This window comes from Camelus bactrianus, chromosome 2 (assembly GCF_048773025.1).
Source record: "Camelus bactrianus isolate YW-2024 breed Bactrian camel chromosome 2, ASM4877302v1, whole genome shotgun sequence".
NCBI classification, from domain to species: Eukaryota; Metazoa; Chordata; class Mammalia; order Artiodactyla; family Camelidae; genus Camelus; species Camelus bactrianus.
This window is the reverse complement of record NC_133540.1, coordinates 48,511,731-48,535,378: the sequence shown is the minus strand read 5'-3', so window position 1 is coordinate 48,535,378 and position 23,648 is coordinate 48,511,731. Positions and strand designations below refer to the sequence as shown.

Genomic DNA, 23,648 nt, shown 5'->3' with positions numbered 1-23,648 from the left:
TGTCATTGCCCTTTTTTTGTTTGGAAATGCTGCTACTGCTAACTGTTGGTGTCTAAACATTTTCCTGAAGCAGCAATTTGGGGAGGAGGTGTGTGTCGGGGGGGTTCCTTCAACATTCACATGCAGGGTGGGTTCTTTGAAAAATAACGTTAAGTGTCCTGTTAGGTATCAGACTTCTTACTCCCCTGGGTATGCAAGTCTCTTTTGCCCAAGTTGGTACGTTTATTCACGATAATGACAGTAGCATAACATTTATTGCAGATTTCCTATTTGCCAATACTGGGCTAAGCCTTTAACATAAGTGAACTCTTTTAATTCTCACAAAATGCATATAATGTTGATATTATTATAATTCTTCTAAAGATAAGGACATTGGGGTTCATGGAAGCTAGTAGGCTTGCCTAAGGAGATAGGGCTAGAAAGAGAGCGAGCTTGAAGCCAGGTCTGAGTATCCACTGAGCCCTGAATGTATCCACTCCTCTGTGTTACTGTCGTGTGTCTCTGCTCTGTGTGAAATCTGATTCTCTTCCAGCCTCTGACGTTATGCTCCATTGAAACATGACTTCTTGTATCTTCTTGAACAAGCTTCAATCAAGTACCTAGATAATTGTGGTGTTTAGGGTCTATTCATTTAGAACACTTCACCAACCCAGCAGGTTGAAGACTGAGGACCACGCCATGAAGCCATTTTTTTCAGTTTTGATGTTTTCATTATGGTTGTTACATGTACTTTTGAAACTTACTGTCCAAGATGCACTGATTTAAGCCAAAATCAAGTGTCAAGATTCCATCTTCTAAAAATTTTAACACTTCCAATAGTTTTTATGTGATTAACATAGTGGGGGAAAAAAGAAAGAGTTCTAAATGCACAAAATATGTGTGCTTATTTTGGTTTATGAAATTTTTAAAGACTTGTACTGTGATACTTGGCAGGAGACAGTACTACATAGTGGTTAGGGCACAGGCTCTGGCGTTTCATTACTTCCTATCTCTGTGACCTTGGGGAATTTAACTGATGTCTCTGTGCCCATTTTTTTCCCCATCTGTGCAGTAGGGTGTAGAGAAATAATACCTGTCTCCTAGGATTGTTGTTGGGATGTAATGAGAGAATACATGTAAAATGTGTGCCCTGTAACAAGTATTCAATAGTATGCACTGAAATGCCTTTTGGCACTTTCCATCACCGATCTCTGTATTATTTTTCTCCTAGGTCCTCACTGCAGTCAGACACACTGGATTATATTTGTTAAGTGTTGCCTCCCTAAACTAGAACATAAGTTCTGTGAAACCAGGTATGTTTTGTTCTCTGCTGTATCCTTATTACCTAGAAGAGCAGCTGATAGCACGCAGGTCTTCACAAATATCTGTTAAATAAATGAATATTAGTTATTATAATTACTACTATTATCATCTGTTTCCGACTCAGATACCGTGCTTTAAAAAAATCCTCAAAATACTGTTGAGGTCTGCAGAGTTACCAAGAGGCTTACGATTTATTTGATTTGTGAGCATAGAATGTAATAGCTTATAGAAACATCAGAGCATCTTGAGTTTAACCTCTTCAAATTAAAAAATAAGAGAACTTAAAATACCTTGAGGCCAGCGATATTAAGTGATGTTCCCTCAGTCAGGAATTACCTGGTGGCAGATTAAGAACTGGCATCAAGGCCTCTGACACTGATTGCAACAGTCTTTCTTCTGTGTCCCACTGACTTCTAATTTGGGTACCAACATGGCTCCCACCCCTCAGTGGACCAGTCCTCAGTCCAGGTCAAAACCCGGTTCCTATTCATCGTTGTGTTTTACACCAGACTTCTCATCACTTCTGGTTGGCTGGCCATTGCTGTCTTGCAGGTCTGTTGCAGTGATGGAGTTTCTTATTTGGATGATAAAACGCACTTCTGTCACAAGTCATTTACAAGGTGCCGGGGAGAGCTGCGCCTCTCCAGGCCACTTAGTGAGAAGTTGTGCACCTTTCATCAGCTCTACTTGGAGCCCTTCCCGGGATTTTGAGATCTCTAGGATGTTTCATTTGGGGAGAATATCAGAATACGTAAAAGCTATAAAGGCTATTACACTTCTGACTCCAGAGCTGTCTAGGGGGAAAAGACAGTATGAATTCATCCAACCAACATTTATTAAGTGATTACAATATGGTGAGCAATGTGTATGCATGTAGATGGAGTTCACAAAAAATTTTAAGTTGCACCTTTTCCTGAAGTTTATGATCTGGCTGAAAAATAAATTATCCAAAATAAGTCCTGCAGTACATAACACAGTAGTTAGAAAACGAAAAGGGAAGATGAAAATAAAAATTTGAAGGAGCTTAGAGGAAGAATGAAAATCACTGTCAGGGGATGAATTGGGATGTTCATGTAAGAGGCAGTATCTTAACTAAACTACCATGGAACAGTAGTCTTCAAATTCCCTCCATCTTAGGTGAAATATATTTTAAAGTTGATTACTTAGGGTCTGTTTTACTTCGTGACATTTTATATTCCCGTGTATGTCACATAGTAGACATACATATGCAACATAATGCAACCACCATAGCTTATTTCTCAAATAGAGGCTTTTATTGGAGGTATGATTATGTATTTTTTTTTTTGCATAGCCACAATTATAAACATTTACTTGAGTTTATAAATGATAGTATGCTCCTAGAAGAAAAAAAATTGTATCTTCCACATACATGCGTCCAACATTTGGAATCTCTATATGTAGCTAAGAATTAAACAGACCCTTTTTGAACATTGCTGATTTGACTCACATAACTGATTATGGTTAAAAACACAAAAGATTTGTAAACCAAAGTCCGTTATGATATAGTATGGAGTAGTAAGAAAGCCAGGAGCTGAACCCATGACTTTTATACTGAAAGTCCCAGAAAACATTTGCTATTGCCTCCACAGACTTTTTCCCCCCTTGGGGGTGTATCTTTCTACTTAAAATAATCTACTGCATTTATTTTAATGGATCTCTTTCCTGCTCCTTGCTTTCAAAAGTAAATATAATGCTGGTTAAATAAGTATGTTTAGTTCTGTTAAATATTTTACAGTGCATTCAGTACTACATGGTAACTAGAAAATTGAAAGTTCTTTTTTTATTGAGGTATAATTGATAATATGACATTCTCTTAGTTTCAGATATAAAACATAGTGATTCGATATCTGTATATATTGCAGACTGATCACCACACTACTCTTGAAAGTTTTGATTAATTTTAATGATTAAACCATATATCATATTTTCCATTTATCAATCCAAAAATTTAAAAATAAATTCAATTTATAGAGGAGCGACAGGAATGTGATTTGGATCAGTTTAGTGTGGTGATGGGTCTTCACTGCCATTCTTCCCCACTGTTTTGACTTTGCCTTGTCCCAGCTCAGCGGAGGAGCTGTCTGCTGTGGGGCTCTCTGCCCTTAGCATCCATGCCGTTGGCCCGTTGGTTTCCTGATTGTGGGCTGCTCTAGCTACCCATTCTGGCTGCTGGCTCCTAAAGCTACAACTGCAGCTTTAGCCTTTTGTTTCTCACGTACAACATGCTGATAGATGTGCTCACTGAATATTTTAACCAGCACACTTACTCTGGCTTTTTCTGAAGCTGATGAAATTACCAAAACAAATTTAGGCTCCTGTGAAGAACAAAGGGAAGGCCAAACCAGAAAGATGGATCAAACAGAGCCGCTATGGAAGACGTCTCCGAGCTCTCGCAGAGCACAGGAACAGCGGTGCTCAGTGGCTTTGGGGGGCCACGCTCTCTCATGCTGAGAATTGAATGAAAGCAGCTTACTCAAACCTGTGTACTAAGTCTTACCATAATTAGTTTTTACACTCGCATCGGATCTTAGACCAGATTAGCCGTTGCTATTTGTGCAGACAAGTTGATCAAATTTTTGGAAATATTTTGGGACAGGTTTGCTGAGGTCATGAAAATATAACTATAACAAGAAGAATGCTTTATTGCCAGGTATTTATCGAGCTGTTATTATGTGAAGGAGACTTATTTAAAGTGTAAATATTTATACAAGACACAGTCCCTACCCAGGGGGCCTTGTGCACAGTTACTGAAACTGGTGTGGGGCCTTCCGATGGCTGAAGGAAGTCCAGGGTGTCATCTACATTAAGAGGATTTTTCCAGTGGTTGATCGAATATTAGATCTGAAAGGGCTTTCAGAACTCATCTACTCCTCCCATCTTATTCTATGACTATAACTGTACATGTGACTTGCCTAAGGTTACTCAGAAAGATAGCATAAACTCAGATATAAACATACTTATCTTTCCTCTATGTGTGGTCATTTTTTCATGGTATGACATATATATTTATACTGATTTAAGCAGATCACATGCAGTTGAATTTCACTTGTATTAGTTTAGTGCTTATTTTTGATTGTTTTAAGACTAATGTGCTTAATCTGGTTTTCTTTGTGTTGTGTATTTTAAGCTACAGGAGAGAGGGCAAGGGGAAAGCTTGTCTATTTTGCACTTTAATTTTTTCATTTTTTTATTGGTACTAATTTGAAACTTTTCATTATATAAGTAATACATGCTAATTGAATAAAAGTAGAAAATACAGATAATGAAAAAGAAAATTAAATTCAATTATAATCCAATTCCCCAGAGAAAACCACTATTTTTACATATGTTCATTGCAATTTAAAAAATGGCATCACATTTAACCTACTTTTTTATACTATTACATGTAACTATTACATGGGCATTTTTCATGTGAGTATGTTTAGAATATCACTTTTATTGGGACTACAAAATAGTTTCTTATTTATCTTATATTTTGGACATTTTTTTCACTGATTTTCATTTCGTTGATTTTTGAACACTTTGAGAACAAATTTTCTTTGTTGTAAATATTCTGAAATAAAGATTCATATAATTACACATTTATATGTAATGTTCCCTTTACATTTTCAGAAGTAGAGTTCCTGGATCAAAGGGTATAGACATATGTAAGGTTTTTGATACACAGTGGGCCCATCACCAACACTTTTTATTCTAATTTCAAAAGCTGTAGTTTATACTCAGTGCTGCAGGACTTTAAAATGTGGCAAAGGGTGAATAGGTCTATTGAAAAAAAAAAAAAACAACTCCCCAGCGAGACATGTAGGGTTACAGTGGCTTAGCGTCCACACAGCAGGAGTATCATTTTCTGAAATATATGAACTAGGTGGCATCCATCACTGATGGTAAGTGTTCCAGAGAGAGGAGGTCTCGTTTCTATCCTTCAAGTAAGAGGATGCTGATCCTAAATTTAACAGTGGCATCCGTCACATTTGCATACCTCCTTATGAGAGATCTCTGACTCACATTTGCTAAATCTGGGGTATAAACTGCATTATGCTTCTATAAGAACTTGGACGTCTTTAGCTGTTAACTAGAGAGCAAATATTGTTACCACCTAGAGGACACTGTGAGTCTCTTACTTGTTTGAGTTTGCTCTCTGTGTGTGATTACTCACTGATATGAGACTAAGAGTGAGCTATTATTTTTTAACTTGGTTTACTAGACGTGGGGAGATGTGTATAATGAAAATACTAAATTCAGTGAGCTTTGTATGCATCTTTTAAAAGTAAGAATATACTTTCTAACATAAAAATATTTTCAAAGAGAAAAATACACACACACATTTATTTTTTGCAATGATGATCTTTTGCATGTTGGTGCCTTATGGAATATAAACTCTTTGGTTTTCTCGGATGAGAATTAGTTGAGCTAGTTTCAAGCATGTTGTTTTGAGATAATGTTTTGAGATAATGGTGTTTTGTGATAATAGTTGTGGAGAGTCTCTAGCATGATGTTTAAGTGTTGGAATGAACTCCTACCTCTGTTTCTGAAACAGTCTAAACATTCGAGGGAAAATATTATTGCATTTGTTTTATGCCATCTGTGATTTGAATTGTTCACATCGGAAATTCTAAAATATTTCCAAAGGTAAGATTTTTCAAAACTAAGTATTTTGTTATCTAAGTAAATGTTTATATAATTTGAGATTATATTATAACTCAATTCATAATGTTTTCAGTAAATACACATGCAGTTATTTTGCCATCTTTACTGAATAGCTCAAGTGTATGTTAATTCATTCTTTGAAATAGACAACTGTCATTTTCAGCCTCTATTTTTGTTTGCAGGTCATGCTTATTTTGATTAGTGGATTCTGGGATAGCTCTAGGAAAACTGCTGGAATTTTTATTAGTGCTTTTTTGGGAAAATGTGGATTTTGTACTTCATAACTACACTCATGTTATACTAGTAAATATTATTATATCAGATGAGCTTAGTGTACTTTATTTTTTACTGAAGTATAGTCAGTTACAATGTGTCAGTTTCTGGTGTACAGCATAATGTTTCAGGCATACATATACATACATATATTCATTTTCATAGTCTTTCTCACTATTGGTTACTATAAGATACTGAACATAGTTCCCTGTGTTATAGAGAAGAAATTTGGGTTTTTATAACCTATTTTATATATAGTAAATAGAGAAGAGGATATCGTAGGACTGAGTACTTTGACGGAATGGAAAAAAGTGAGGGAGATTTTTTTAAAAAGCCTAGAGCATAGATGATGTCTGGCTCAGGGCTGACTCGGGTGCTGACTGCTGGAGCGTTCTGGGGCTCTCTAGGAAGGACGAGAGTCTTGAGCACCTGCCTGGGTGGGTGTTGGTTCATGTGAAGAGCCGTGTTCCGCTTGACCTTGATGTTCTCTGTCAGTCCAAATGTTTGCTCTGGATAACACCTTTCCTCTGCTTCATCACTTCCTTGTTCTCCTTCAAATGACAGTTCAGGACAATTTCCCTAACATCCAGTGACCTCCAAACCACCAACGTAATTCTGGATCCTCTTGACTACTCACTTCTTTGGTCATCATTGCAGCTCTTATTTTTATAGATAGAATGTGTGTCTGTGCTGTTTCCCTTATTAAACCATAATCGTGCAGCTGGGGCCAAGTCTAATCTCAACTGTGTTCCCGGAAACAAAATAATACAAGATACATAATAAAATGAAATAAGATATGCAAACAAAAGTTAGATATCTGAGCATTTCTAAGTAAATATAGGGGAATTTTATTCCAATTTCTTAGCCATTTAAGTTGAAAATATTTCTCCTAGTTGGATTAGAGGAAGGAAAAAAAAAAGGAGATGAGTCTGAGCATTGAGCTAGTATTGAAGATTTGCTTCATGCTGGACATTATACAGAACTTTTTTTTTTTTTTTTTTTTTTTTTACAAATTACCTCATACAGGCCTCATCACTGCCCATGTGAGAGATGCCTTTAAGTTCATTTTAGAGATGAAGACATCAAGAGATTTTTTTTTTCTGACAAGGCTCAGAGAGACTTGGTCTAGGACACCTAATTAGTAAGTATAGGTACTGGAACAAGAACACAGAAATGTATGGCAGGAAACATTCATCCTGTCAGCCAGTTCTAACATCCTGATATCCATTTTCTCCTGGCCTGATTCTAATAATGTAAAGTAATGCTTTAAAACCTCTTTTCTCATTTTAAACTTTCCAAGCTCTGGCTGGTGCTGAAAGTTGCTATTTCAGTAATGGGTGCTATTGTAAGGGTTGAGGATTTTTGGATGGATACTCCCACAGCAGGTTCTTTACTCATATGACCTGTAAGTAGAGGACATTGCCTTCTCCATCTGGAAAGGGCTCTGGGGATCCATGTGTTCTTTCAGGTCATTATAGGGCTTCTCTGCTTCTCACAAAAATATCCAACTGAAGACTGTTGTGAAAATAAAAGGAGCCAAAGGTCTTTCTTCTCAGTGTTGGGTTGAAAATATCACCTTATTACTATTGCTAATATTATTATGATATTATATTGTCTTTGTAGGCATGCCAGCTAATGCGTTACTTGGTTATTGTATCTTATGTGAGGTAGTAGTGGCTATTATAAATTAGATTCTTATTTTTTTCAAATGAAGTGTGACTCAGGTAGCCAATTCTAGTCAAGTAATGCCTAAATTGTAATATTTTACAATATTAAACATAATTTCCTACTAGCATGGTATAGAATGTCATATCAAATGTTTTTGAAATGCAGCCCCATGGAGAAAAATATTGACAGTTGCAGAAAGGTTATCACCAGAAACTGGGCCACATTAACCAACACAATAATTTCCTTCCAAATGCGAACATCCTTAACGTAAAAGAAAGATTTTCTTCATAATGTTATAAACGTGTTCTTCCCTGCAGCAGGATTGATAATTAATACCACATATTCATGGTGAGAAATATATGGGTTTGGTCATAAATGTTCTCATGCATTTTAAACGTCACTAAAATGAATGGCCTTTATTATTTCAGAATGATAACTTGTTCCCCGACACTGCTACTTTGCAGGGGATGAAGACTGCATTGGCACGTGATGAAATATTACAGGAACAGGCCGTGAGCATTTGTAAGACACACCCTTCGCTCTGAATCAATGCCGTAAGAGCAGCACGTAAGGACACAAGGAATATGTTTGAGGAAATCCAACCCCTGCCCTTGCTTCCACTTACACTCTCATAAATCAGTCTAGGTGAATATCTTAAGCTCAGTTAGGAAAAGATTTAGAGAAAGACAATGCTCCTCTTTCTTTGACTTGCAGGACCAAGTGCTCTATTCATGGTTACCCCTGCTTTCTAGACACAGCTTATTTTGGTTTGTTTTTCAGAAAATCTCCAAAGGCTTGATTTCTGCGGGCAGTTTTGTTCCACATTAAGAGAGAAGGACTTATATGTTTTCTTGCTCTGAGACACATTAAAACCATGTGAGGCCGACAAAATAGGTGTGGATAAGAGCAATTGGTTTGTGTGAAGGGAAGAATTACCAACTGAGTAGAAAATTAAGACTAGGACTTCTGATTTCAGTTCTAACATGTGAAGAGCTTGGAAGTGGTCCCTCCCTCCTGTCTTTACAACAGAGAAGCTACATGCACTTAAAATGGATGACTTTCCTTGGACCCATCAGAGAACAGAGGTTACAGGGCCAACTCCCACTTTAGATTTTGGTGAGATGGGCAAATCCAGAGTCACAGCTGAGATCTGCTTACCTGGGGCAGAAGCAGCTGGTGCCATCAGAGGGTCGGGACCCTTAAATTGTAATTTTGAGGAAAATGCTGGGGGCTATGAACCAGGGGGAAAGTGAGAAACTTGTGAGGCTTATGCTTTTATGGGGCTCCGGTGAGCTTTAAGTTCCAGGAACCCAACCGCTGTCACAGTGAAGATCCAAGAAGGATCGTCTTGTGACTTTGGGGTGGAAAGGGAAAGAGCAATCATCATGAAATATTCCCACAGAGTTGTTCATAACAAAGGCATACGCTTGAGGAGGTAAGACTGTACCAGAGCCTTATCCCAGTTGGGGGAGGGCATGCTTACTCCAGCTAGTTTTCTGGTCTGACTTAAGAGGAAGAAAGGTATACCATGAAGAAGTGCTTGTGAAGGTCACAGCCCAGGGACCCAGACATACTAAAAACTTGAGATTTAATCTTCAGATTCCATAATGCTTCCCTCCTCCCGCACTTTATCACCACACCAGCCAGGCTCCGATGTAGTGATGGTGGATTACGATAGAAAGAGCTGTAAGATGCAGGCTGTCTCTGAAGAAGAGTGCTTAGGGAAGCCCAGAGTCAACAGGGGCAATAAAAACAAGGATACTAGAGAAAACTGAATACTCTGGCACCTACATTTATAGCAAATATTAGTATGATGTGTCTGGCTTTCAAACAAAATCACAAAGCATGCCAAAAAGCAAGAAAAACACAGTCCAAAGAGACAAGCAAGAATCAGAATCAGCTTTAGATACGGGACAGATGTTGGAATTATCAGAAGTTAATATAACTAAGATTAATAACTTAAAGACTAAAGGGAAGAGAAGACAACGTGCAAGAACAGATGAGTAATGTAAGTGAAGAGACGGAAACTATAAGAAAGAGTCAAAAGGAGATGTTAGAAATCAAAGACAGAAAGGAAGAGTGTCTTTGATGCCCTCCTCAGTAGACTGGGCATGCCTGCGGAGAGAGCTAGTGAGAATGCAGATAGGTCAATAGAAACTTACCAAATTAGAAGGTAAAGGGAAACCCAGTATCAACAAAAACAAAAAAAAGTAAAGGGAAAAAAATTCCAGAACATCCAAGAACTATGAGACAGTTGCAAAAGATGTAACATATACATAATTAGAATACCAGATAGAGAAGAAGCAGAAGAAATAGATGAGGTAATAATGGCTAAGAACTTTCCAAAATTAATCACAGACACTAAACCACAGATCTAAGAAGCTCAGCCTAAGAAGAAGAATTACTGTACCATCCCTCCAAAAAATAACCAAGAAACTATACCTAGGTATATCATAATCAAGCTGCAGAAAATCAAAAACATAGAGAAAATTCTTGAAAGAATCCAGAGGAAAAAAATACACCTTACTTATATATGAACAAAGATAAGAATTATAGTGATCTTCTAATGAGAAACCATGCAAATAAGAAAAGAGTGGAGGGAAGTGTTTAAAGTTTTGAAAGAAAAACATCAACATATAATTCTATATGCAGTAAAATTACTCTTCAAGAGTAAAGAAGAAAAGGTTTTCTCAGACAAACAAAACTTGAGGGACTTTTTCACCAGCAGAACTACCCTGACAGAAATGTGAAGCGAAGTTCTTCAGTGAGAAGGAAAATGATGTAGGTCAGAAACTCAGACCTATGTGAAGAAAGGAAGTGTGTCAAAGAAGCAATACATAACGTAAAATGAAGTCTTTTGCTTTTCTTGTTTTTAATTGCACTAAAAGATAATTGTTGGTTTAAAGCAATAATAGTAACAAAGTATTGGGTTATTGTGGCATACGGATAAGTGAAATGAGTAAATAAGTGAATAAGAGATGAGAAGGAGGAATTAGGAATAACTGCATTACATGAAGCAGCATAGAGTTACGTGAGGTGGATTTAGATTGGTTAAAAATGCATTTTTGATATTTCATCAACTATTGAAAATATTTTTAAAAGAAGTATAACATGCTACAAGAGGAGAAAAAATGGAATCATGAAATGCTCACCTGAAATTGGAAAGGCAGAAAAAGATAGAAATAAGAAGAAACAGAACAAATGCAATAATTAGAACAGTTAAACATGGTAGATACTGATTCAACTGTATCAATAATCACTTTAAATGCTTATAGACATCAATTAAAAGGAACACTTGTTGGAGTGAATTAAGAAATAAATATGGAATTGTATCAGTGAAATAATGGTAGCTGCTCTGACAGGGAGTCCTTACAATTTCAGTGGCTTAACACAATACGAGTTTTCTTCTCACTCACGTAGAAGTTGATCAGGTTCCTAGGCCAGGTTAGGGACCAAGGTCGTCTGCACAGGGTCAAGGACCAAGGTCTTTCTATTGCATGGCTTCTTCTTCCCTAGTGCTTCATAAATTTTGCATCCAGGTGGTACAAAAGGGAAGGAGAGAGCAAAGGGTAGGAATTTATAGATGTGTAATTCACAAATTTTTCTACAAAACAACTTTGAGAATGACAACTTACTTATAGGATATTTAGATATTTTAAAGAGAAAGTATAAACCACTAGGGCTTAGAGAAAGATATCCTGTGAACATCAATTTAGGACACTCTTACATAAATATGAAGTATAATCTCTAAAATGAAAATGTAGCCTTTTGGATAAAGTTGCCAAGGAAAACTTGAGATTTCAAGAAAAGTAGGGGGAAAAAAGCACTTGAATTGTGTTAAAAAAATTATTTGGACAATTTCTGGAAGCCAGTTTAAATACATTGTTTTGTAAAAATTTTCGGCACAGGAAGTTTATTTTAAATGTTAAAAAAGTGGACCAATCTGGTGAATGTCTAAACCTAACTTGATTTAAATGGAAAATGCTGCTCAAAAATACTTACCTCTCTTCTAAGTTTATGACCCCTTGTTTCCATTCGGTTACCACATATTTCCATGTGAATGGTCTAGCAGATAATTAAAATCATATGTCTAAAATTTAAAAACAAAATAAAACATAAGCATCTCCACAAAAAGAACTTAACAATATTGTAAAGAGAGTAAAAATAATTCAATCAATTCATTAGATGTCAGGAAAGGAGAAGAGAAAATACAAACAAAAATGACACAACACAAAATGGTAGAGAGGATCCAAGTGGATAAATCATCTCAATAGATGTAAACTGATTAAACGTATGATCAGTTAAACAGAGATTTTAATTTTAATCTTTGATTTATGTACTTCTTTGTAAGAAGTAGAGCAAAACAATGACATAGAAAGGCTGAAAGTAAACACATGGAAAAGTATATTAGGGAAATACTGTATTAGTAGAACTGAGACCCAAAATACATTACTAAAGAGGATCATTTTTAATGAGGAAGCTGCTATTTCCCAAGAATATGTAGCAGTTTCAACTTGTGAGTAACTAACAACACATCCTCAAACACAGGGGCCAAAACTGAAATAATTTGAAGTTGAGATGAAATTAACAAATCCACATAGAAGATTTTAACACAACTCTGTGAAGTACTGGTGTCAAGCATAGAAGTTTAATACATATACAGACACAATGAATAATAAAATTAACACAGTTGGTCTAATGTGTATTTACAAAATCCCTCCCCCAACAACTACAGAGTAGAGAGATCACTTTTCAAGCACACACAAAGCTTACATACAGATTGACCCTACAAAGTCAATCACAACCAATGTCAGTGAATCAGTATGATATTGTCTGACCATAGCCAATAACATTATATAATGATATATTTTGAACATATGGGTATAACTTACATATTATGCATTTTAAAGCAATATTCTCTAACATATTTAATGGATTTAATACTGATGATGTTTAGATGATGATGAAGGTGGCAGCCAGTTTCAGCAGAGTGTTCAGTGGGTCATGTGCTGTGACACGTGCATGCTATAAACTTCATAACACCCTTAGGTGGGTTCTATGCTGTTCTTATTTTGCTGATGAGGAAATGAAAGCACAGATCTAGTGAAGGATGGAGCTAAGATGGAAAGCCCAGACAACCTGACTTCCGTTACCATGCTTTAAACCATGACAATATGAAGAAATAAAAACGAACGGTAGAACTAAGCATCAGTGAAACACTACATGTTAAAATTTGTGGAAGGCAGTTATTAAATTGTTTGTAGGGAGTTTTATCTTAAATTCATGTAACAGTGTAGAAGACACGTGGAAAATTAACTTTCTTTCCATGCATTCAGCACCAAAAGGTAGAAAGAGAAAAGCACAGTACACTCAGGAAACAAACTCAGGATATAAACTCAGGACATAAAGAAGCCAGAACAAAAATATGAATTAAATATAAATCAAAGAAACAAAGCCCTAAAATCTGTTTCTTTAGAAAGAAATTCCTCTGACAAAACTGATTTTCAAAAAGGTGATATAAATATTATGAATAAAAAAAGGAAGATGAGTATATGCAGAATGGAAATATTAAAATATTAAAAATTTTATGTAAATACTTGGGTGAACTGGCCAATTTTCCAGAACACTGTATATTACCAAAATTGACAGAAAAGAAATTTTAAAAAACAAATTAATCTAAAACCATTGTCACTTAACTGGCAGTCAAGAACCTACCCACAAAACCAGACACTTTTTTAGTACAGGTTTTACTAAATCTTCATAGGAGAGAGAACATCTATTTGGGGCACACTTTCAAAAACTGAGGAATAGGGAAGTTTTCCAACTCATGAAAGTCAGAGAGAGATGGAGAGGAAGGAGTGCAATATGGGCCAATCCTTTTATAAGCATAGATGCAAACACTAAATAAAACATTAACGGAAATTAACACATATCATGTATTTCTATAAAATGTACAACATTTAATTTTCAAAGCGTGCAGATGATCATTTTATAATTGACACACAAATTGTTTTCAGTAACAAAGTTGCATAATGATGAAAACATTGCCAAATATCTGTTTTCAAAATTTTGTCTTGATAGCAGGAATTATTTTCCAAAACAATCATTTTCTCACTTCTTATTAAAAGTGCTTTTACACTGGGACATATTAAGGGTGTGTGTGTGTGTGTTTAAATACTGCTAAGCAGGCATTTTTAATTATAGAAAAGTTCAAAAATTTGGAACCTTTTTTTTTTTTAGTAAGAGGAAAACATGTAACTAATCTTCAGATTCTCCAACTTTTAAAAAACTTTACTGTGAGATGACCAGTCTCTTTATGATACTTAAGATTTTCATGTCAATCCCCATTTTAGTACAAACAGTGATAAATATTTTTCTATTCAATATAATACCATCATGAAATTTACTATAATATAATCCCTAAGTCCCTCTGACCCAAAGGCTTAATGATGGAGCCAGTTTCAATCTGTATATTAAATATTAGTAAACTTAGTTGCTTTCCTATTTTTTAAATTAAAAATGAATATAAAAGGTCCATCTTGTGACCCTCTGGAATGCAAGCACCATGAATTGGAAACTGCTGCTCTGATAAGGTAGGGGAGTCAGAAATCTTTTGCCATCAGGGATGGGCCAGAGTGGCTAGCTGTCAAGTGAGGTTTTAGGATGACACCCAGAGATGGGAGTAAGATATTTTACCTCTGTTTTCAGGAAACAGTTGCAGCCAGAAAGGTCAGCGCTGCCACTGTCTATGCCAAGCAAGCAACACTGCTTCAGTGTTCTGGTCTAATGATAAATTCTTAAAATGTATTTTGAAGTATTAGATGTTGAGGCTTTTTGAACTTGAAATGTTTCTAGACACAGAAATATATTATGTTAATTCCAGCTAATTTAAACACCAATGATACGTTCGTTATGGAAGATACAACATACAGCGTTAATTATAGGGCCGCATTCCAAATAGGAAGGCTGAAACACTCTTAAGGAAATTGCGTTATTCAAGACCCTGAGATCTAGCTCAGCGCTAGTGAACACCATGGACTTTATACACACTGATAGAAATTTCAACTGTCTTAACATCAAACTCCTCACAGGACTTTTTAAAAGAAACATCTTTTTCTGTTTTAACAGTGGAGCTAGACTCCCTGAAAGTGAGTTATACATTAGAATGTCAGTTACTTTTATTTGTATTCATTAGTGCTGGTATTGCAAACAGTCTGTCCAAGTGGAAGAAAAGAAGAGACTAAAGTCCTTCAGTAACCCCTCTCATTAATTCTTTGTGCAAACAAACTCTAGTTTGGTATAAAGCAAGATAACCTAATGGACGTTTTGTAGAGGATGTGCAGCCACTTTGTTTACCAGTTAAGTTTTATCAAATAAAACGGACCAAGAAAAGCCAAGAAAAGTTTGCAGTTCTATAAATCTCAAGCTATATCTTGAACATTCCTGAAACACCCAATCTCCAGACTTTGGCTTTGAATAGATTTATAAGAGTCAAAGGTCACAGTTCTTGCAAACAGAGGAAACGGTACATAGAGTTTTTGTTTATTTTCTGTCTCTTAAAAAAATCAAATATGGCCGTCAAGGCCATAAAACACTGACACTCAACTACTAGCAGTAGCAGAAGTGGGGCCTGTGGGTGTTTTTGTCTCCTTGGTTACCATGTGTAACAAAAACAGATGCAGAATAGCTTTCAGGTTTCCTCTATCTGGCTTTAACCAAGGTTTTAATACATTTGTTTTAAATAACAGAGGAATTCCATGAAACATCTGCAAAGAGAAAGCAAATCAAGTCAGTTGCCCACGAACTTAGGAATATGAACAAGATGGCATGTGGTTTGTAGAGCAGGAAGATTTTTTTTGGCTTCAGGTTGAAGGACATCCGTTTTAGTTCTAAGGTTTCTATTTATTAGGTCTTGGAATTTCGTGGAGACTTTTATTCCTCATCTGTAACATAACTGGGATCCCCTTTGTCTCAGTGTTACTAAGGCGATTACGGGAAACTACTAACAGGGAAACTTTCGTTTCCGTTTTCTTTCTTTTTGTTTTTTAAAGTTAAAGAATAATATAGATTTAAGGTCTCACAATGGTATTTTGTAGCTATGAGTTCTTCTGTTTCCAGAGTTGCCTCAGCTGGATGCCTGCTCTGGGCTGACTCATCTGCTGGCTGGGGGAGACGGGAAAACCTAGGACAGTGGCGTCAGGATGAGCTACTATTGTTCTATTAGCAATACTGATCAGAATTAATTTTCTATTATTTTCAAATTTCACTTTAGAGGACGCTATACCAGTGGTGGCTGTGTCTTTCTATGGCCTTGTTGACTGGATGTATTTACAGTGGTCCTTGCACCACTACAAAGCATTTAGCTTTTCAAATGAATTGAAAATAGGAAATGAAAATATCATCTCTGTTCCATACACAAAACAAATATGAATCATTCAACCACTCTGAATCCTTAAAAGTACCTATTTTGCTTTTTAACTTTTAAATTCTAAGCCCGTAGGGCAAATATCCTCTCTAATTCTTTCTAGTAAATTATTGATCCACAAATGCTGCTTATGCATAATAGTTATATATAGCTAAATTGTTCCCGTACAGTAATTGATTTTAAGCTCATATAGCTAAATTTTTTTTTTTTTTAGGTCAGGAGGTTAGTATTTGCCAAAGCCTCTGTCTAGAGTTAATACAACTTTTGGTAATGGGTGAGTCATTGAAATGTCCTGCTTTATCTTTAAATCATCTCCAGTTGCCTCTTCCTCTTTTTAAGCTTTGTATATAGAAAGCTTCTGTTATTAGCAGCCTTAATTAGGAAACTCTAAGTGCCTTTAGTCCATATCCTTTGGGTCCTAGTTGGTTGCTAAGCAGTCAGCTAGGAAAGACTGGGCTCTGATTGCAGACTGTTCCAGACTGCAAAATCCTGTCCATCCCGTTCAGAGAAATGAACAGCTTTAGGACAGAGGTCCTCGAGCAGATTTCTAAGACTGCAGCCAAATGCTTAAAACAGTGAGACCTAGAATGACTTTAATCTTCCTGAACTAGAAGTTTCCTAGGATTAGACAGGCTCTTAAGCTGAAATACATAGCACAAAGTCCATCAATGATTAATTTCTCAAAGATTATCTCCTATACTGTTTTAGTTAGACGTCTTTCCAGGCAATCGCATCCTGATTATGGGCCACCTCATTTGATATTGTCTCTTGCCCACTATAACATCTTAAAATAGAGCAATGCCTCTTGATTTCTGTAGCTTGAGTGATAAAAATTAATGTGTTTATATAAAACAATGGATTTGGCATTTAACGGAATTTAAATAACATAATGGCATCAACCATCACCATATCTTCTTAGAGCCTTAAGAAAATGGATGTTAATTTGGGGGAAAGTCCTGAGTTTCTCAGAATTAACAAGCTTTACAAGAATGAGGGACCAACAAACGTAAGGACTATTTTATTCATAAGAAAGTCGCTAGTTGTTGATGGGATAACTTGATCCCCAGGGAAGTCTTCCTAAAACAAGGATTTGTTCCCCAAAGGCGAGAGGTAGTTCTGACTGGTGGGGATTAACTTCTGGATTCAGAGCACATGCCACAAAGCTAAGGGAATTCTGGTTTCTGACCGAGAGACCAGCCCTTTAAGTGGCCGACAACAATTTTTGTTTTACTTGCCAAAGAATACAAAGCTGAATAAGGAATGGCTCTTGCTCTAAATAGTTTTTAAACTGTGTGAAGGTAGCAAGCATTAATGTTTCCCTTGGAAATTCCTTCTGGATACTCAGTCATGGTAATGATGGAATGTGTGGGGCAATTTTTTACCATCATTTGGGTAATTCTTGTTGTGGGAACAGTCAGCCATGTATTTGGTTAGCTTCCTAGAGTCAGCATACAAAAGGCTATCCATTCAGGACATTCAGAAAATTTGTTTTTTCCTCTGGCCCAAGTCATCTTTCTAGGTCCAGGAAATATTTCAGTTTTACTATGAATTCCTACTTATCCTTTCGACTCTGTACTCCAGAAGCTTTGAAACACCTTTGTTATAGCATAGGTTAGTATTATAATTATTTATGCATGTGATTTTTCTTTCATTAGCCTCTGAACTCTGCAGGCATTGAGACCATGTTTTATTTGTCTTTGTTTATTTTGATAAGTTTCATTATATTGTCAAATATACATACAGAGTTGAATATTTGTAATAAAAAAAGAAAATTTTACTTTCTTTCCATCCAAGAAAAATTTTTAAGAGGAAACTACAATTTGTTAATCCTTGTTCCTTCTTCAAATGTGTAGTTATTGGCAGTTCATTAGGTGAGGGGCATTTTCTTAGTGGGAGCAGTATCAGATACAACTTCTTTTTTAAGAGTGGGTAGTATTGAGATGTTATAATGTAAGCACGTGCTCTTCTGGACTTTTCTAAATCAGGTAACTTATTCTAGAATTCTTGGTTTGGATAATAAAAGATAAATGTGCAACTTTGTATAGCAGCATTTGCTACTGCAATTTTGATTTCCTGATGGTTTTAGTGAGCCTTCCATGCAGGATTATAATTACTGGATAGTAATCACTGCTTTATGTAGGTCATTTTATTGACTTTGAGGTAGTTGCAGTTTTGATTCTAATTTTATGAGTGAGGAGACTGTGAGAGGTTAACTCATCAGCTGGTAGTAGAGCTGGTGAGCGGTCTGGCTGGCTGTGAGCCTGGCCCACTCTTTGCAAACAATGAGCTGTGTCCCTCTGCTTCTCTTCACCACTCGCCCTTTGTGCTGCTCTCATTGCTCCCCGTGTCCCCAAGTCGATGGACTGCAAATGTTATTCTGACTTGCTGCAGAGGGGAGTGAAGGTCGCAGACGATCCGGGTACATGTGGAGTGCACCAGAGGTTATCATCACAGACCGTGTTTACTGCGGCGCTCAGCCAGGGGTTTTTGGCAGTTTTCAGGACCGTGGAGGCCTCCTCTCAACACAGGAGCCAGTGTAAATACACAACAAAGGGACCACACCTGAGGAGGGCCTTCTGTCTATTTGAGTGACCTTGTTCATGGCTCTGGGCCACTGAAGATCCTTCTCATCAGTCACATTTTCCATTTCCCTTTCTGAAACTTCCTGTAAGCCTGTTTGAAGTTTTTCCCTCCCAGTAGTTTATAGGGTGATTAAGATTTCAAGTTCTCCAAAGATGAAGCTGATAGGTACTTTTTAAATGACATTGTCATCATAATTATATTTGCCGTGCTGATCAGAATTTTCTTTAAAAGAATTAGTTATCACGGTAGTCCTCACCCTACCTGCCAGTTATCCTAGGACAAGATAAATTCATGCTCACACTTTGACAGTCACAGTCTATGAGACAAGAAGTGGATCAGGAATTAGGTTTCTGCTACACGATGTAGTAGGGCTTGTCTAGTTCAGCTGGAACAAAGATCTTCCCCTCTTGTTTCCACTATTGCATATCAGTCAGTGTATCAGTCAGTAAACATTTTGGGGTGCCACCAAGTGCCCATGCCTTGATGAATACAAGAGATGAGTGACAAGATCCACATACAGAAGGAATTTATTAAGAAAGGAGTCCAACAAACTTTGGGTCATCAACAGCTTGGAGGCACATTTTTGCTTTTGTAAACTGAATATGAAAAGATGACAGGGAATAATAGACGGCTGAAGCCTGTGATGAGTGGTGGTGTGGGAAAAATGGAAGCTTGGCATGCTTGTCCTTGGTGGACCTACAAAATGCAGATAGGCCTCACAGAATTGCAAAACTGAACTCCGAAATTTGGTTTTCAGTGAACACATGGCAGGGCTTGAGGATCTGAGATAATTAATAGAAATTAACCTCAAACTTGCTAACAACAGTTTGCCAAGAGGCTGCTGACACGAGTTGCTGCTATGGAAGACAAAGCTGACTTGTAATAAAACTGAAGTGCCCCTTTAAAAAGTACCGGTTAGGTAGAGATGAAACCGTTTTGCATGCTTCCCTTTCTTACGTATTTAACTTGGAAATTTACCTACCTTATTGTGTAACTTGATTTTATTTTTGACACATGAGAAGATGGATCAACTTTTCTGTATTGCAGCATTTTGGGGGGTTAAATAACATTTTCAATATGCAATTTCAGTTTAGCTGATTTATAATTACAGTTTTATTATTTTATAACGATGTGTTACTCTTAATATAATGTGCTCCTGTATTAAAGGCTGATGTGGTGCACAACTGTTGTTAAGCATGTAAACTGATGGCATAATTTGCCCTTGACCTTGGATCTTGGGGTTGCTAGAACTCTGAGGAGAGAGAGGTGGGTTTTTTTTTTTTTTTTTTTCCGGCCACTTGGGACACTACCAAAGGCATTAATTTTAAAACTAGACTGGAGTAATTACCGTTACATTTATGTTAGAGGTTAACATTTGTGTTATTTCCTCTTATTGCCTGGCTTTACAGAATGTTATGCCCCACTGCTTTTATTAAATCCAGGTAATAGAGGAAATAACAGTGTTATTAACCTCTAACACTGATGAAAAATTAGTCTTAAGTAAAACATGGTTTAAAATCACAGCAATTGTGCTAGTCGTCTAGCTGGTTCCCCAACGAAGCACAGTAAGGCTTTGTGTACTCACTGCGTCCATATTTATTATTATAAAAATAAAGACAGAGTATAATATGAAATAAATCTCGGGGGGAATGGGGATTAGATTTTAATGCATACTATACTCTTACTAATAAATGTTATAGGTTTGCATGACATTAAAGAAATAAGTACTTATTTTAAAAAGTACCACTTTTCTCTGCTTGAAAAAGCAACTAGTTTTGATAATGACTACTTTCACAGAAAGCACTTAGAAATTTAATATATAATATCACTGACCCTATCAGAAGTCTCCAGTACAATGCTTCTAAACAAATATTTTTAAGCTGCGTATTACTGTAGAAAAGTTCTCTTTTCCATGCATGTTTGCTTTAAAACATTAATTTTTAAAGTGATTTTTGATATTTGAGTAGAGGGATATTTTTCTTCCCTGGTTATACTATATATATATACAGAACATGGTTTTGTGGGGATATTTATTCTACTTGAGACCACAAAGTAACCATCTCAAATGATTTTATTATTTTTAGACAAATGTGAAAATGTAGACTTAATAAATAAGGTTAAGGCAATAATTTATTACAGAAAGATGTTCTTTACAGAAGAATTTGATAGCATAGTCTATTGTTTAGTTATAAAGTATAATTTATATGTTTTGATTCATAAATATTTTATTTAAATTTAATATTGAAGCAACACACCCACTCTGTCAAGTACAGTGTATTTGTATCTATCAAAGTAACTTTAAAGGTTTTTTTTTTTTAATTGTTTGTTTGATTTTTTAAATACACCCTTCTGCCTAACTTTTATTAGTGAATTGTCAAATTATTTGAAGGTAAATTTTCTCTTGCAAAATAAAGCATATCTTTTAACTGTAGGTATATAGTTTTCTAAACTACACAATGTGATTTTAAAATAATGAAGTATTAAGAGGTTTCTTTTTAATCTGTTAGTTTAAATGAAGAATGAACATAATTGATTAGGACAGGCATCATTATTGAGAGGGATCATTTTGTTTTACCTCTTTATTTGAAGGATTATGTGGAAGAACATTAATGTATTTGAGAGCCTTTTTGTGAAGTAAATGAATTCATATATAGATAAGTGTTTTGTAACTATGCAAATATGAAATATTAGATAATAATACTATTCTCATGACTTATAGTGGAAAAGATATATAAACCTCATAGTATTCATTGCATTTCTATAATATATATTTGTCTAAAAGAAAACAAAAAGAAAAGTAAGCACTGTACTTCTTAACCTTTAGGTAAATATACATTCCAGTGGCATGAACAGTCCTAGGTTAAGACTCAGTTACACATTTACCTTTTAAATTAACAACCACTTCAGTGGTTAAATAAGTATTCCTAAGCCAAAACATTGGAAGCTTAGTTAGTATCCAAAACAAGTCTGTCATTAATGAACTTATTCCCCAACAAAAGGAAAAGGAGGCATCAAATGTGAACTGTGGATGTGCTCAGTTCCCTTATTCTAAACACATTAGTACACCGTATTTTCCCACTTGGAGAAGCTTTTGTATACTGAGCATGTGGCTGTTTAAATGCCCCAGCGGGGCTTCCAGAGGCTGTGAAAAAAGGAAAAATTATTTGGAACAATTTGCATTCGTTCAAGGGCAACGTTAAGCATTTTACAGCTGGTTTGTGGCTATTCTTGTGCTGCGTAAGCTGTCTTTCATGTCAAAAGTCCTTTCCTGCTTACAGATCATCAGGAAGCATTCTGCTGCGTGCTGTTTGCCCAAGTTCCTCCAGGGCTCTGGGCCTTTGATCAGGGATACCATTTGCAATCTGGTTAAAAATAGGAGGCTGCTGAGATAAGCCTGGGTCCTGGAAGTGAGGAACGGCCCTTTCCTTTTTCTTTTTCAGCTTTGTTCTCTTGTTTTTTAATATGGGAACCGATGATCCCAGCGCAGAAGAATCGTGTTCAGGAATGAGGGCACGCTTAGAGGTGTCAGAACTTTAAAGGGGAAGAAACTTTGTTAAAGAGGTCCACTTCATGAACCCAGGCCCACTATTTCAGTGTTTAAGTTTTAAGAGAAGTGAGTCTGTTATTTCTCGGGTTACAACACAGCAGTACTTGCTTCTCTCACACTGAAGGTACACGGCTTGTCGCACTACTTCCAAGTGTGGTTTTGAATATCTTTGAATATCTTTTTTCCCCCCATTTTTTAAATTGAAGTAAAAAGTTGATTTATAATATGGTATTAGTTTCTGGTGTACAGCATAGTGATTCAGTTATATATTTATACACAGACACAAACACATTCTTTTTCATACTCTTTTTCATTGCAGGTTACTATGAGCCATTGAATATAGTCCCATGTGCTATACAGTAGGACCTTGCCATTTATCTATTCTGTACATAGTAGTTTGTATCTGCCAATTCCGACTCCCAGTTTATCCCTCCCTGCCCCCTTTCCCTTCTGGTAACCATAAGTTTGTTTTCTATGTCCATGAGTTTCTTTATGTTTTGTAAATAAATTTGTGTCTTTTTTTTTTTTTTAGATTCCACATATAAGTGATCTTTATAGTGGAAAAAATTATGAGCAGGATTGTTGTTAGCAAACCTAACATAAAAGAGCAATAATATAATTGAAATTACAGTTTGATAATGATCATTATAAGGATAAAGCCAGAATAAAAATGACTCATCTTTTTATTTTCTACATCACTTATCAGTTGTCAGTACTTTCTTAAGTTTGGCTACTTGTTGAAAACAAAAGCATGAGGATTTATTATACATAGTTTCTTGTTTAGTTTCTCTAGGAATTTCAGTTAACATTACTCTATGAATTTAAGATGCAAGGAGACGGTGACTTGTTCATTATTGTTTGCTTAAGTAACAAATCAAATGTGCCACAAGCCATGAAATTAGACACTTCTTTGGAAATGAAACATAATCTAGATGGTGAAAATATAGTAAGTTTGACTACTAGAATATCAATATGATACTCAGGGTGAAATATTTAGTATGAAATGAAATGTACTAGAAGAGGTCTTGGGAATTTAATGAATTTTTCTGCTAGCAGGCAAGACCATTTATTTGTTCATTTACCCAAACGGAGATCTGTGCAAAGCCAAATCCTGTAATGTAAAGCAGGATATGAGAGTGCCTCAAAGAGGCTAAAAAAGATGTTTGTTTTAATGCCATGTCC

The 23,648-nt window shown here is 36.0% G+C and overlaps 1 long non-coding RNA gene across 1 annotated transcript in view; it reads right to left on the bottom strand.

The window, feature by feature from the left end:
• Window positions 1-1,413: 1,413 nt before the first annotated feature.
• LOC123616184 (uncharacterized) overlaps window positions 1,414-23,648 on the bottom strand; it is a 187,111-nt gene continuing 164,876 nt past the window's right edge. Inside the window, exons 4-5 of the long non-coding RNA XR_006724064.2 lie at window positions 11,914-12,001; window positions 1,414-11,429 (exon numbers count right to left, since the gene is read on the bottom strand). This is a non-coding gene — a long non-coding RNA (uncharacterized LOC123616184). The remainder of the gene's footprint in view (window positions 11,430-11,913; window positions 12,002-23,648) is intronic.